The sequence below is a fragment of the Palaemon carinicauda genome, chromosome 3, assembly GCF_036898095.1.
Source record: "Palaemon carinicauda isolate YSFRI2023 chromosome 3, ASM3689809v2, whole genome shotgun sequence".
NCBI lineage: Eukaryota > Metazoa > Arthropoda > Malacostraca > Decapoda > Palaemonidae > Palaemon > Palaemon carinicauda.
Genome location: NC_090727.1, coordinates 25,969,121 through 25,983,511, shown reverse-complemented (window position 1 = coordinate 25,983,511; position 14,391 = coordinate 25,969,121). Strand labels below are relative to the sequence as shown.

The following is a 14,391-nucleotide window of genomic DNA, read 5'->3' as shown; positions in this document are numbered from 1 at the left end:
AAAATGACAATGATTATATAGGTTGATTGGTTAGTTAGCTCGTTAGTGAAGATTGACAGGCCTCTTGTCCTGGACAGTCCGTGGGTTAGAACCCCGTGATACCTGACGGTAATTCTCTTATAATATCAATCGCAGAAATATTATAGAGTAGGAAGCTGCCGCAGGGAACTTCCATCAGGACGACATGGCCATCTCACCCAAAAATAGATTTTTCCTAAGTCAAAATCCCTTTTTGAATAGAAAATTGTACATAGTTCAGTGACCAGCAAGTGTTCCAAGTTGCGGAGTGGTGTGGTGTCTCGTACTAAATCAACCGATTAATTCAAATAAAAACATTTCCAGTTATAGAAAAGAATAGATATTTATTTAAAAATAATTTGACAAAAGAATGAAATTAATAATTTAAGTATTTATTGTCTTATTAGCTTTATATAACATAAACATATTACTTTCAGATTTAAAGTTTGCAGTTCATTGTGATAGTTTGTAAAAAAAATGCATTTATAATCCTAAGATTCTTTAAGCTTGTTAAAGTAAAATATCTTTGTAAAGGAAAGAGTATTTATTACTCCTCCTAACAGTAATGAATGAGATAGAGGTGCAGTATATTTACTTTCATTCATTCCTGTCCACCTAGGCTGATATGATTGTCTTTGTGGACTCTGGAATCTAAAGTCTCCACTGAATCACTGGGTTTAGTAGAAGAGAAGCTGTAGCCATCGCTGCCTGTAAAATCAAAGCTATAGAATCTGTAATTATACTTCATTTTCACGCCACTTGCACCAACAGTATAGTTTTTCCATTTGGTTATCATGTCTATATTATGCACAGTCAGCCCTCTTTTTACGCGAGATCACACTTCGCAATTTCACCTACACGCGGCAGAGATAACCACAATACCTGTTGAATAATGAACCACATTTGTAATTAAAGATTTTTATGGAGCGAAGATTTCAAATTCCTTACAGTGTACATGCCTCAAGCCATTTACCTCGTTCTCCACCCAGCTCGTTTAGCTGTAGGCCTATTTCTGTTTAAGAAATTGAACAATAGGTGAGTTTTAACAATGCTTACAACTTTACATCTTCGTCATTAATGAATAGGCCTATGTAAACATATCATCTCTTGGCAAAGATATAAACAATCCTAGTTATCAAAATTAATGTATTTTGCTTTAATATATTGAATTAAATTCTTGTTTTTATTATCACTCTCTTGCTATAGATTGGGGCCAGAAGTTTCTCCCAAGTCATTTCAGTTAAAGAGGACGTGCAGTGTTATATTGCTCTACCCCTAGAGCATTGAGTCAAAGTAATTATATAAGGACACTCAAAGAGGTCTTCTGTTCTACCCCCAGAGCATTGAGTCAAAGTAGATATATGGGGAGAATTAAAGATTGCCTCTGCTCTGCACGGGTGTGTAGCTCTTCCTACGAGCACCCAAAATCGATCCGATTCAGAGCCGTAAGGGAAGGCTTTGATAGTAGAGAATAGTGGTATAGAAGCAAGTCCCAGTGAGTAAGAGAGACTGGGAGAGGAGAGAAGGGCAATTAGTAGTAGAGGAAAGGAGAAGTTGTAAGTGTAAGAAATTATCCCTGCTGTAGGGATGGTGAGGCATTGAGGTTGGTTTGGGGTGAAAGGGAGGATATGACGAGGTCTGAAGGGGATCCGGTACATTTCGAAGGATGAGACCCGGGTGAAAAGGTGGATGGCTATTGGGGTTAAGTCTTGCAAGCGCAAGGTGTTTAGCTGGTGGGTGATTGAAGGGGAGGATTGGGACAGGAAGGATTTGGTTGAAGCGAGTGGTAGCCACAGTGGCCAGATCTGGAGTGGAGGTGGTTTGGAGGACAGGATCTGGAGTGACAGCGGGTGGATGGCGGCGTCTCGGGGAATTCTCTACGGTTTAGGTGTGTTGCCAGTATGAGTGCCTTGCATGGCTGCAATCCTCTTTAGGTGCTCAGAGCACCTCTTGTTCCATGCATGGTGGGAGCGAGAGCAGTTTGGACATCTCGGCTAGGTGGCTTTACCTTGCTTGTGGGCATCTATGCATTCTTGTGAGGGTTGGTGTCGGCTGCAGACTCTGGAAATATTGGGTTCTCTGCAGTCCTCGCGGTGATGGCCATACCGTTGACAATTGTAGCACCGAAGCAGCTCAGGAATGTAGTCTGTGAAGGAGAAGGTGCTCCATATTCCCAAGTGGAGGGTAGGGGGTTTGGGCCCATTGACTGTGGTGATTTTGTTGTTGACAGGAACTTCATCTTGGTCTTTGCGATGTTGTTGAGAGAGGTGGCTATATCTAGTGGCCTGGAGATTGGGTATCTGGAGACGACGACTTTGCGCTGCTTCCTGGCTGGATCTAGAAACTCCAGTGAGCTTTCCTCCAGGAGGAAACTGACACACTCCTGATTCTTGGGGGTGAGAATGAGCTCCCCTTTGCAGTTTGGTTGAGTTGAGAAATTTGATTAGGAGTTGGCAAAAGCGAGAGCGTGAACTGCGGCATAGTGGGCTGGATCTTGAACTTGGGCAAAGGTACAGCGACTGGCAGAGAGCTTGAGATTGTTGCAGTAGCTTCATCGAACAGCTGGGTGAGACATACTGTGCAGTTTCAGTCACAGTGGTGAATCCCATTAGAGTCGAGCGGAACACTTTCAGTGGGTTCGTCAGTTTTCCGTGGAAGAGGAAAGTGGGCTGGATGTCAGTTGGGTAGGAGCTGGGTTTGAAGTAGGTGCGTTGGTTATTTCTTGGTCTGAGCTGGAGGCTGGTGGGTCTGAAGAAGCCAGAGTTAGGCTAGAGGCAGGTGGGTCTGGAGGTGGCAGGCTGTGGCTGGGAGTAGGTGAGTCTTCCAGGGAAGGCTCAGCCTGCAATGGTTTGACATTGTTGGCACTGACACAGGCTTTTGTAGACCCGGTCTTCTTCTTCTTGCTTGGAGGTGGGAGAACAGCATCTCCAAACCAGCCCTCGTGCAAGTGAATATTTTGTTCTCTAGCAGCTTTATCTGGAATATCTGGATTCCTCCTGGGGAAATTCTGCTCTTGTAGAGGGGCGGGTCCCTTCTCCTACGAGTCATGTTCGGAAAGAGTGCATCATAGAATAGAGTGCAATCATCACACCAACAATAGATCTGATAATGGCAGGCTTTCAAGTCCACCTCAATATTCAATTTGAGTGTGATATGGCCCCATACATAATCTCTTGAATAAGAGTATATATGACATGGAATGCACCTTTCCTTGGAATCTGGTGGGCAGAAGCCTTGGCAGGGTAGGTCATTGGATTTGTAGATGGTATTACAGAGGAATGTCAGGCTGTAAGAGCTCATGGTAGGCAAGGCGAGGGATCCTGGTGTCCCCTGTGCCAGGTAAGCCTATTCTTGGGCAAGCTGAGACGTCCTTCCTATTTGAGGGCTGAGCTACGACTGATTTCACTAAGCACACAACTACAGTATATGATTATACTGAGCATATATGTAGTTAAGGCAATCCTTCCATACAAACAAAACAAGTGTTTGGTTGTTATTGTGCCGTAACCAGAGAAATGGATCCAATGTAGTACTGTCTGCTCAGTCAAAGGACCCAATAACTCTCTAGCGGTGGTATCTCAATAGGTGGCTGCTGCCATGGCCAATCTACTACCTATAAACACATTGAGAAATTCAAATATAGACATTTTCAGATATAAAAATAAGGAATAATTTAAAAACTGTTTGAAAGAATAATAAAATTAATAATCGTATGATTTAGAGTTTCATAAGCTTTATATAACATAGAGATGTTACTTTCAAACTCAAATCCGCTGTTGTATGTAACAATAAGTAATTAAACCTAGAGATGTGCGCAGTGGCAGTATCGTAACCAATGAGGGCTAACCGAGGTGCGATTATTGCTAGTTGAAGAGATGTGCGTTGTCCAAAAGAGTATTATCTTTGAAAGGCAAAGAGGACTCGATTCTCTTCCTGGTAATATTGATTATAGTTTATATAGTACAGTTACATTCAATAGTCCCTGCACATTTTGGCTGTATTTCTGATACCTTAAATACACGCCACTTGTCTTGCAAGAAATGATGTGATAGATGTATCTCATACGTTTCTGTCTAGCAAACAATCTTGTCATTGGAGGTACTCTTTTACAACACAAGAACATCCATATCTATACATGGACTTCACCATGTGGCAGTTACAACAATCAGACAGATCAAATTGCCATTAATAAAGAGAGAAGGAGGACTCTGAGAAATGTAAGAAGCTATAGAGGTGCAGATATTGGTAGTGACCACCAGCTCCTCATTGCCACACTGAAATTAAAACTGGAAGCACCCAACAGAAAGGTAGATAGAATACCTAGGTTTGATACAAATAAGCTTTTAGAAGAAGAGCTCAGAGAAACAATTGCAATTGAATGTAGGAATCGATTAGATTGGATCCTTTTATCGGGTTATGGTTCATTCATCCTTTACCGACGTACAACCGAATAGTCTGGCCTCTTCCTCACACATTCTCCTGTCCTCACACACCTTACAATGCTGAAATTCCCAAACAATTCTTCTTTGCTTAAGGGGTTTAATACTGCACTGTAATTGTTCAGTGGCTACTTTCCTCTAAAGGGTAAGGGTAGAAGAGAGACTTTAGCTATGGTAAAAGCAGCTCTTCTAAAATTACTCCCTTTTAGTTGCTCCTTTATGGTTTGTTTGTAAGATTGTCCAGCCGGGTCTGCAGTGTATTCTACTGTAATATACTACTGTATCACTAAAGCTAAACTGAACTGTAAGTGTTCACTGTTTTCGTCCGGACGACTTGACTCACCGCACACATAGCCTACATTTCTGTAATTCTTTACTTCACGATATTTATACAGTACAATTTAACATTAACTAAGTGTATTCATTTCATAAACGACCTTTTTGTATGAAGTTTTACACAGCAATCTTGAAAAATGGTGCAATTCCTAACGGTCGTCCCTCACGCAGTAATATGATGTCTACAGTAACCCAGTAATAATATTTGTGGTGTATGTATCATAGCAGCTGAGCAGCATATGGAAGACTTAGTAACTGAAACTACAGTTGTTCCGTAACCGAAATACAAACCACGCTATTTACATTGGGTTTACCTTTTAGCGTAGCTGAAATGGCGAGCCATTAGAATTTTAACGAGGGTGTATTACCCCCGCGCTAGTTAGTAGGGGGGTAGGGGAGTGGTAGCTAGCTACCCCTCCCCCCCTCACACACCGGTGAATTGCTTCACTTTCACTTTTGGCTCGGACATGGACAGACGTGTCTGTCTTTGTCCTTGCTTGGCAGCCATTGTTTGTTCTGTCTTTACTTAATCACTTACTTTTCTTTTACTCAATATATATGTAAACATTTTCTCATGTTTATGTATATATTTGAGTATAGAAATCAGTAAGTTTCCTTTTCAGAGTTTGTGCTTGTGTGTGTAGTGTACGATATCTCCGTGGAGTCCTCGGCAGTTAGGCCACCATAGTGTAATTTCATGGGTCGGGATCGAGTTTGACTTCGGTCTTTCTCTCTCTCTTGAGGTCGTTCACCCTTTTACTACGTTACTTTTACTACGCCTTTGTAGCTTCCTTCCCGTGTGGGGGGTTTGCTACGCCATACGTTTTGTCTCAATTAGTTTATGAATCTAATTGTATTTGTTGATTTTTCAGCTTTGTAGAACGATTCCTTTCGGGGTCTTCGTTCTTTCTTTAGTGTTCATTCATTTTTAAATTACATAATTACATAATTACATAATTATAATTGTTATAATTCTGTTTTGGTTACAGCTCTCCTTCCGTGAGTGTAAGTGGTTGTGAGGGCACGTGCCTGCTGTGTAATTCTTGTGTTCCTTTCCCCCGGGATTCCTCTTCGGAGCCTTCCCGGGGGAATGAATGTTAACTAATGATTTTTGTTTTATTTTTCACAGTTACCAATCTAGTTCGTTTCTGTAATGTGACAACGGAGTGAGCTGTCATGTTGAGGCCTGGGGATTCGGCTGTTGCTGCCTCCCCTATAGATCTTCGTCAGGGGCGTGTCTCCTTCTCCTGGAAGTACTCCCGTGACGATTGACAGCTCTCCAGTTCATTTTAGAACACTCAGGAGGCTCGCCTCCTTGGGTGGGTAACTTTCCTTCCGAGGGAAGTTTTTCCTGTCCAGGCTTGAGTTTTTCCCCTTTTGGGGGGTTCTTCTCTTGCCTTTTTTTCGTGCGACTATGCTCTTGGTGCTGAGCGGTCGCACCTGTAGTTACGCTCAAGGGGCTGGGCAACTGCAGGAGCCCCTCTTCGGAGGATTGCGCCCTTTAGGTCACTGGCTGACCCGTCTCTTCTATGTGTTCTCTTTCGTTCACGAGAGAGTACACTCATAGAGACTCCTCTTCGGAGGACTCTTCTGCTGTTGTTGCTGTTGGCCGCCTTCGCCGTAAGGCTCACCGTCCACTACGTCGTAAGGGCCTCCCATCTCCCTATAAGGGTGCTAAGAGGCGCCTTTTTGAATCTCCGTATGCAGCCTACAACTCCTTCTTCTTGATCTTCCGCCCCTGGTGCAGATGGACAGCAGTCTGACCTCGTCTTCCGACGGGCATCGGTCTTCCCGACGAACAACGGTCTTCCGACGGACATCAGTCTCCCGACGGACAGACAACGGTCTTCCAACGGACATCAGCTCCCGATGGACAACTATCCCTTCGGGGCAAAGGGTTGCTTCCCACGGGGGTTCTTCCCTTGCGTGCAGGGTTCCCCTGCGCGCCCTTCTGCTGTGTTCTCTCCTGCTCATTGTTAGCGCACAGGCGCTCTCCTGCTCATCAGCGCTTTCCTGATCGCTAGCGCTCTCCTGTTCGTCAGCGCTCTCCTGATGATCATCTCTGCTGTTCCTGTTGGTTTCTGTTACGCGCCCTGTGCGCCCACGTTCGCCCTCGCGATCTAGAACTTCGGTTCAGGTCTTGGACAAGGACTCTTCTAAGCACAGGCTTCCACGCGTTGCCTTCTGCTCGCCAGCGATCACCAGCTCGCCAGCGACCACAGACGCGTCAACGTTCGCTTGCTCGGCAGCGATCTCCTACGCGTCAACGATCGCCACCGATCTGCCACGTGTGTCAGTTCCCCTGGACACCATCAGTAGCGATCTAACGCTCGCCTGCTGTGGACCACGATTTCCGGTAGCTGAGTCTTGCCGTAGATCTTCCTCCTGCTCGCCAGCGCTCACCTTTACTTCTGTCCTGCTGTGCGGCAGCTTTCTTCAATCGCCAGCGCACATCTGCGCGCCCTTTTCTGCCAAGCATCAATGGGCGCCAACGGTTTTTTCTGACCGTCTAGGATCGCCTGATTAACAGCTTGCTTCAGCGCTCACCTTCCTGATGCACCTGCGCGCCTTCTGTTAGCACGATGCTCGTTAACCATCACTAGTCTCTTACGCATTAGCGATCGCCTACGTGCCCGGGCGATTCTTCCCCTGCGCGCTAGCGTTTTGTTAACGCACCACTGCTCGCCAACGCTCCGTCGCTTGCCGACGCGCCATCGCTTGCCGACGCGCCATCGCTTGCCGACGCGCCATCGCTTGCCGACGCGCCATCGCTTGCCGACGCGCCATCGCTTGCCGACGCGCCATCGCTTGCCAACGCGCCTTCACTCGCCTACGGGCCATCGCTCGCCAGAACGCGCCATCGCTCGTCAACGCACCATCGCCCGCCTACGCGCCATCGGTCTCCCGACTGCCTGCGCTCGCCCGCGCGCCCATGTGCTTGCGCGTCCACACGCCCACGTGCCCGCGTGACCGCACGCCCACGTGCCCGCGCGCCTATGCTCATGCGCGACCGCGCACATGCGCTCCAATGTTCGCTCGCGCTAGAACCAACGGTATTCCATCGTGTGGACCAACGGTGTTCCATCGCGCGGACCGACGGGGTTCCGTCGCGCGGACCGACCGGGTTCCGTCGCGCGGACCGACGGTCTTCCGTCGCGCGAATCTACGGTGTTCCATCGCGTGAACATCGGCTTGATTCCTGCAGTATCCATTGCTCGCCTACGGGTCATGGCTCGCTGACCACCAGCTCTCGCCCTTCCTACCACGCTCGCCCTCCTTCTGCGCTTCTTCGCGCACTTTCGTTTGGGTTCCTGCGTGCCCGCGCATGGGCGCTTCCACGTTCGGTAACGCGCAAACCATTGATTTAACATCGCGCGAGCGCCAGGGCGATTGCGACCGCGATTCCCGTTGGGGTTTCGCAGCATGACCGGCCTGGCGAGTCTTCTGGAGCGTATTTTCAGAACACGGCCTCACCACGTAAATGCAGAGCATGGCACACGCAAGAGCAGGAAGAATCTTCAGGGAGGTCTGAGCAACATTCTTCTTTCCAGAACCTGGGTTAGCCCTTACCCGTCATTCCCTGGAGGGGTTTTGCCGGGGAGCTTTCCGTGACTGGTTTACCCCTTCCTCTTCTCCATCTCGTGAAAGGGCTTACCAGGCCCTTTCCCTCCTCGGTTGTGACCCGAGGTTTTGTTCAAGGAAGCTACAGGAAGTTCATGGGTACTTTCCTCCTCTCGGGCTCAAGCACCTTGGCGTTTCGTCGCCAAGTTTCGAACTTGCGGGCAATCTCGATGTTGGACCATCTGGACGCAATGACCGAGGGCTTCCTCTGGGGTGTCTCATCCGTGGATGTCGACAACCTCAGACACCCTTCCATCCTTGGGAAGAACTTGTTTGTGCCCAAGGACAGAGACATAGACAGCGGTTGTATGGGGAAGTCTACTTCCGTTTTCACTTCCCCGAGGCGCTTTCTTCCAGACCCTGCAGGCCTCCAGCGCCTCTTTCTTTCAGCCTCGTCGGCCTAAGTTATCGGACCGGCTACGGCAACTAAGACAAGGTGTCCAATAGCAGTCCCCTCCTGTTAGGAACAGGTACCACGGGAGGCTCTCCCGGAGGGGGGGTGGGCATAATCCTAGAGGGAGCGGCAGAGTTCACGAACTCTAGGATTGGCAAACCCCCTTGCAGGTCTCACGCTGGGAGGATGCCTAAGGTTACTCATCCGGATAACAGCTTCCCGAGGCCGATTCCTGCACGATCTCCGTGATCAGCCAAGGATATCGTGCCTGCCGTCTCTGTCAGCGAATTCAGTGTCACTGAACCTCTATGCCATGGGGTCGGCAAGAGTTTTGCCCGTTTGGGCAGAATGATCCATGCCTTAGGAGGAGGTCCTCCATAGGATCGTCGACGGCTTCACCCCTCGGCTTCTTCAGTCGATCCTTTCTCGTAGGAAAGCATCTGATACGGGTATTCCGTAGTCGACCTCTCAGCTCTGATCAAGTTTGTCGAACAAACTTCGTCCAGCGTGGAACAGCAGAATCGATCAGACTGGTAACGAGGCGACAGGACTCCTTAGGCCCTGGATCGGAAGGACGGGTACTTTCAGTTTCCATTCCATCCATCTTCCAGGAAGCTCTTGGAATTCAGCCTAGACTACAGGTGGTCCTGCTTAAGATGCGGTGTGGCGATCCCACCGTGGCATCGCAAGTTTTTCCCCAGAGATCTCTCCCTGCTTTCCTCGTGGCCGCTCAGGAGCAGGCTTCCGCCTCCTTTGCCTTTTGGAGGTCTGGTCAACTCCGGTAGGCTCGGGTTCGACCTTCTTCAACGCCGGGACAAGCTTCCGGATCCTTACCATGAGTGAGGGATCATGGTAATTTGCTAGGAGCCTTCTCTACTTCTGCCACAACAGCTGGAGTATCTAGCCATGATATTGAGTCAACGGCCTTACCACGTTGGAAACCCCGCTTCTCGTCCGTCCAGCGAGGTTAAGCAATGTCGGGTCTGGTCGGTACTTGGATGGGTGACCACCTGGGGTCGCCAGATGCCGTTGCCGCCTCCTCCGAGCCTTCCCTTCAGTTGACTGTGGCAAGGCTGAGGAGAGTCGCAGTACCTGTTCTCAGTCAAGCAGAGCTTTCAGCCCTACCTTGGAACGTTTCCTAGGTCTCTTTTCCTCATTGACCCGTCTAAAGTTCCGAACGGTCGCCTCAGGATAAGTTCCCTGTGGGGCGGCCCAAGTTCCGGTGGTTTCAAAGCAACGATTAACCGGACTTTCTGGCCCCTATGGGACCAGCGGAGCGATTAGACCTGCAATGGGTGTTGACCTATGGATCCTCTTGATGGGAGTGGATATTCTCGTCCTTTCCCCACATTTTTTATGCTGTTCTCGGACTCGTCAAAGAAAAGTGGGGGGGGGGCATGTTCCGGTTCAGGTAGGAAGGATACCTCTCCATCATTCAGGCAGGCTTATTCGCTCCGTGCGCGACGACTTCATGGTACTGGCGTGTTCCAACCAGCAAGGGACGCATTTTCATACCTTCGCATCTTGCAGTAGAGATATTGAGATGATTTGAGATCCTCTCAATACTACTATCGGCTCGCTCATTCCGGGCAGAGGAATGTTCTTTCCGACTATCTGAGCAGAGCCTCGTAGATAGAGTGTACCTGGGGGTCTTTGGCCTTTAGTAACCAGCAAGTCCTGGCCTGGAGGACCTGATCGCGACAGCTTGGAACCTCGAGCTTCCACTGTTCTTCCCCCCCATCTCAGACCCCAAGACTCTTTGGCAAGATGCATTCCGGTGATGGTGGGACAACATCGACGCCTGCGTCTTCCCTCCTTTGTTGTCTGTTGAGAATGGGTCTCAACAAGACCAGGTTATCTGTCAACCTTTCAATGGCCCTGAGAGCTCCACTGGGACTATACGCAGAACGGTTTCCGGACCCTCTGCTTCCCCTGACGGAACTCACGGGAGAGCTTCTCCCACGGCACAGGCTACTCAAACAACCACACTGCAACATCTTTCACGAGCCGGGGCATCGCTTCGGCTTTACGCCTGGAGACACTACGCCTCCTCCCCAAGAAGAGACAACCCGCTACAGTCGCGGGGTGGAGGTCGCGTCATCTGCGATAGTTATCCGCAGGGGTCTACCAGGTGAAGTGGAGAGTCTTCTGTGGTTGGTGTCGTGGGAGATATACCTCTTCCCTTGAGGCCTCTTCGCCAGCAATAACGAACTTATTGCTTTTCGGCGGGGGGAAACTCCTTTCCGCTCTCGGCAGTGAAGCCTGTCGCTCAGCCTTTCCCTGACCTTCAGGCTGAAAGGAATAAACTTTATCCTTCCCGCTGGACCTTTCCTTGCTCATGCGAAGCGGCGAACGTCCCTGCCCCAGTCGGAGTGAGACCTCCAACATGGAGCATGGTTCGGACTTTTTAGTCCCTTAAGAGATCTTCTCAAGACCCTTTACGTCAGGCCTCTGATCGTATTCCGTCTTGGGGCTCCTGCTCACTCTGGCCGCGGCCAGTATGCAAGCAATCTTCTTGGTCTCGTATGACTCCGCCCTTTCTAAGGAATGGGGGAAGGCAACATTCAGGTTCGCTCCGGAGTTGTTGGCTAGACTCAGAATCTTGGGGTCCCGGCCCTTCGGTCCAATTCCTTCAAGATTTTGAGTCACCATTCTGTATCAGATACCCCAAAACCTTCTCCTTCTTGCCAGTAAAGGAATCGAGGGGTTATCTTTGGGAACAGCTGCAGTTTGTCCTCATGTGCAGCCGTGTTGGGAGCACAAGAAGGACACGGGGGAGAGTCACCAGTATACCTCTTCAGCTCGGACTCAAGGACATTCATCTCGACCTGAATCCAGACCCTCCCCCGTCACGTCGCCCTACAGCAGGATGTCGGATACATCGCAACGTCCCACGCCTTTGAGTAATACTACTCTGTGACGCAGTCGCTACAAGCTGGAGTCTGGAAGCGTCTAATGACCTTCGCAGCCCGCTTCCTGCAGGACGTGACCCACAGGAGTATCGATACGTTTGTATCGCTCTGTGGTGGCTACACAACAACTGGTCTAACCTCAGGCTCCTTTTTGGACAGGTAGCAGAAGGTTGAGGGCATTGTTATCAGGTTTTAGTCTGCATGAACGAAAGAAGTATGTCTGGCCCTTACTTCTTTCTTCATCTTCCCCTCTACTGGGAAGCAGCATCCTGGTCTCTGCATAGCTGACCTCAAACCTCTGCAGGTAAACCATGCTTCCTTGTGTTCCGAGTATTGAGTCAATACTGTCGCGTCTCCCATACCCTGACGAGGTGGTATTGGGAACGTCCTAACCCAGAGTTCCTTCTGGAACTCCAGGTCAACTGCCTAGGACGGGTCACACTTCTTCCTTCACACACAAGCTTATGTAGGCCACACGTTTCCTTGCGGAGCAAGGAACTTGTGAGGTGCAGGGACTCCTTTTCTCGAGTGCAACTTACTCGTATTCTGAGTTCCCGGGTAAAGTCAAAGCCAGTATGGCTGGGGACTTTCCACCCTTCCTAAGGGGTGAGTCACCCAATGTAAATAGCGTGGTTTGTATTTCGGTTACGGAACAAATGACAAATTCGAAGATAATTTGTATTTTTCCTAACCATACAAACCTTAGCTATTTACATATATTTGCCCGCCAGCCCTGTCCCCCTAGACAAGTCCTACCTCTGAGTGAAAGTGAAGCAATTCACCGGTGTGTGAGGGGGGGAGGGGTAGCTAGCTACCACTCCCCTACCCCCCTGTTAATGCACCCTCGTTAAAATTCTAATGGCTCGCCATTTCAGCTACGCTAAAAGGTAAACCCAATGTAAATAGCTAAGGTTTGTATGGTTAGGAAAAATACAAATTATCTTCGAATTTGTCATTTTAATGGATTTTTTTAAGTGACTAGACTGTACAGTCTTAAACTGTGCCACCTTATATTACCCCTTGCCCAAGAGCAACAACGGATGCCTTCTCGTGTCGTCCAGGAATCGGCTATCATTTATCTCCCAGTCATCTTTGACCCTATGACTCGCCCTTCCCCAATCCTACGAGTGCACACCGCAGATGTGTCTTACACCTTAGTGAAAGTTGATGGAGAAGGAAGTAGTGGAATGTCAGGATTCCCCCCCAAGGTGAGGAAAGACAGATGAATGATCTTGGGAGACGTGTTCTCTGAGGTTCATAGCCACCAAAGCTATATTTTTTGAGAATAAAGTTCTCTTTGAACCTTTTTGAGTTCTGCTTATGAATTTGGTGTTTTTTTTAGACTCACTAAATAAACAATTAAACACAAAGTGACTTAACATGAGGTATGACTTGCCAAATCATCTGTCTACTTTGGAATACCTCCACTCTGCCATCAAAGGAATTGCTCACCAGCTCCACTGGTGTTTACTCCCCTGTTCACTCTAGGAATCTTAGTAGTTGACTAACCATGACATCTAGGGGCCCAGGTACAGTAGCTCTTATAATGAGAAGTAGGATCTTTCCCCAAAATAGAACACAAAGAGTCATTACTTCAGAATCTTGCCTCGGCGAATTCCGGGAGGCGACAGCGCGATTCGTATCTCGACAGGAATGACCAGCTCGTCATCGGTCATCCAATGGGAACAAACACCAATGTTCTCTTCGTTGGTCAGCCTCAAAAGATTGACTGATACCTCATCCAGTTCTGTTGATGATGAAAATATGGCCATACTGATACATGTTAACGAGCAAGAAGGAACGATGATTCACTCTCTTTCTCTCTCTGTCAGTCATCAAAGTAGATGAGTGGGTGGTTTGCCACGACGAAGAACTGTCAGCCAGGACTGTGGTAAAAGACTAGCTCAGTTGTCTAGTAATGGTAGTAGGTTTAGAGGAATGCATATATCCTCAAAGGGTGGAAAATATCTTCAAGTTGAACGGGAAGTTTCCAGCCATTAGCCTCTTTTATGCAAACCCTGTGGCTGACCATGAGGAACCTTACTAACACTCTTTGCACCAACTCTCCATCTACACCTTTCTTCTTTTCAAACTAATGCGTCATTTGCTCGACTGAGATTTGGTCACTCAGAGTCTCGGGAGACCATATCATCCTCTCGTTGGCCTCAAGCCGAGTGGCATTCAGAATTGGTATGTCTTTGTACTTGGCAAATTAGATTTCATATTGGCCCACATTCTTTTGTCTGTACCATGGCCTTCCACTGTCCTGGATTAGAGTTCTCTTGCTTGGGGCACGCTGTTCTGTGTGCTGTTGCTCTTCCTCCTGTATTTGAAGTTTTTTTTTTTAGTTTATATGAGAAGGATCTAATTTCATGTTGTTACTGTTCTTGAAATATTTTATTTTCATTGTTTATTCTTCTCTTGTAGTTTTTCTTTGTTTCCTTTCCTCACTGGCCTATTTTTCCCTGTTGGATCCCTTGGGCTTACAGCATCTTACTTTTCCAACTAGGGTTGTAGCCTACCTTATAATAATAATAATAATAATAATATATTGGATACTCTGTCTTATCTCTCTTCTAATAACTTGGTATTAACTAGAATCGAACACAGGCCCATCGCATCGCATCGCGAGTTGAGTCGGCTTACGACTGCGATTTGAGAGCGATAGAAC

General features: G+C 48.0%; 2 pseudogenes; both read left to right on the top strand.

The window, feature by feature from the left end:
* The first annotated feature begins 3,824 nt into the window (after positions 1-3,824).
* LOC137638909 (U4 spliceosomal RNA) lies at positions 3,825-3,892 on the top strand (annotated as a pseudogene).
* A 5,832-nt stretch (positions 3,893-9,724) lies between these two features.
* On the top strand, positions 9,725-9,843 carry LOC137638898 (5S ribosomal RNA; annotated as a pseudogene).
* The last annotated feature ends 4,548 nt before the right edge of the window (positions 9,844-14,391 follow it).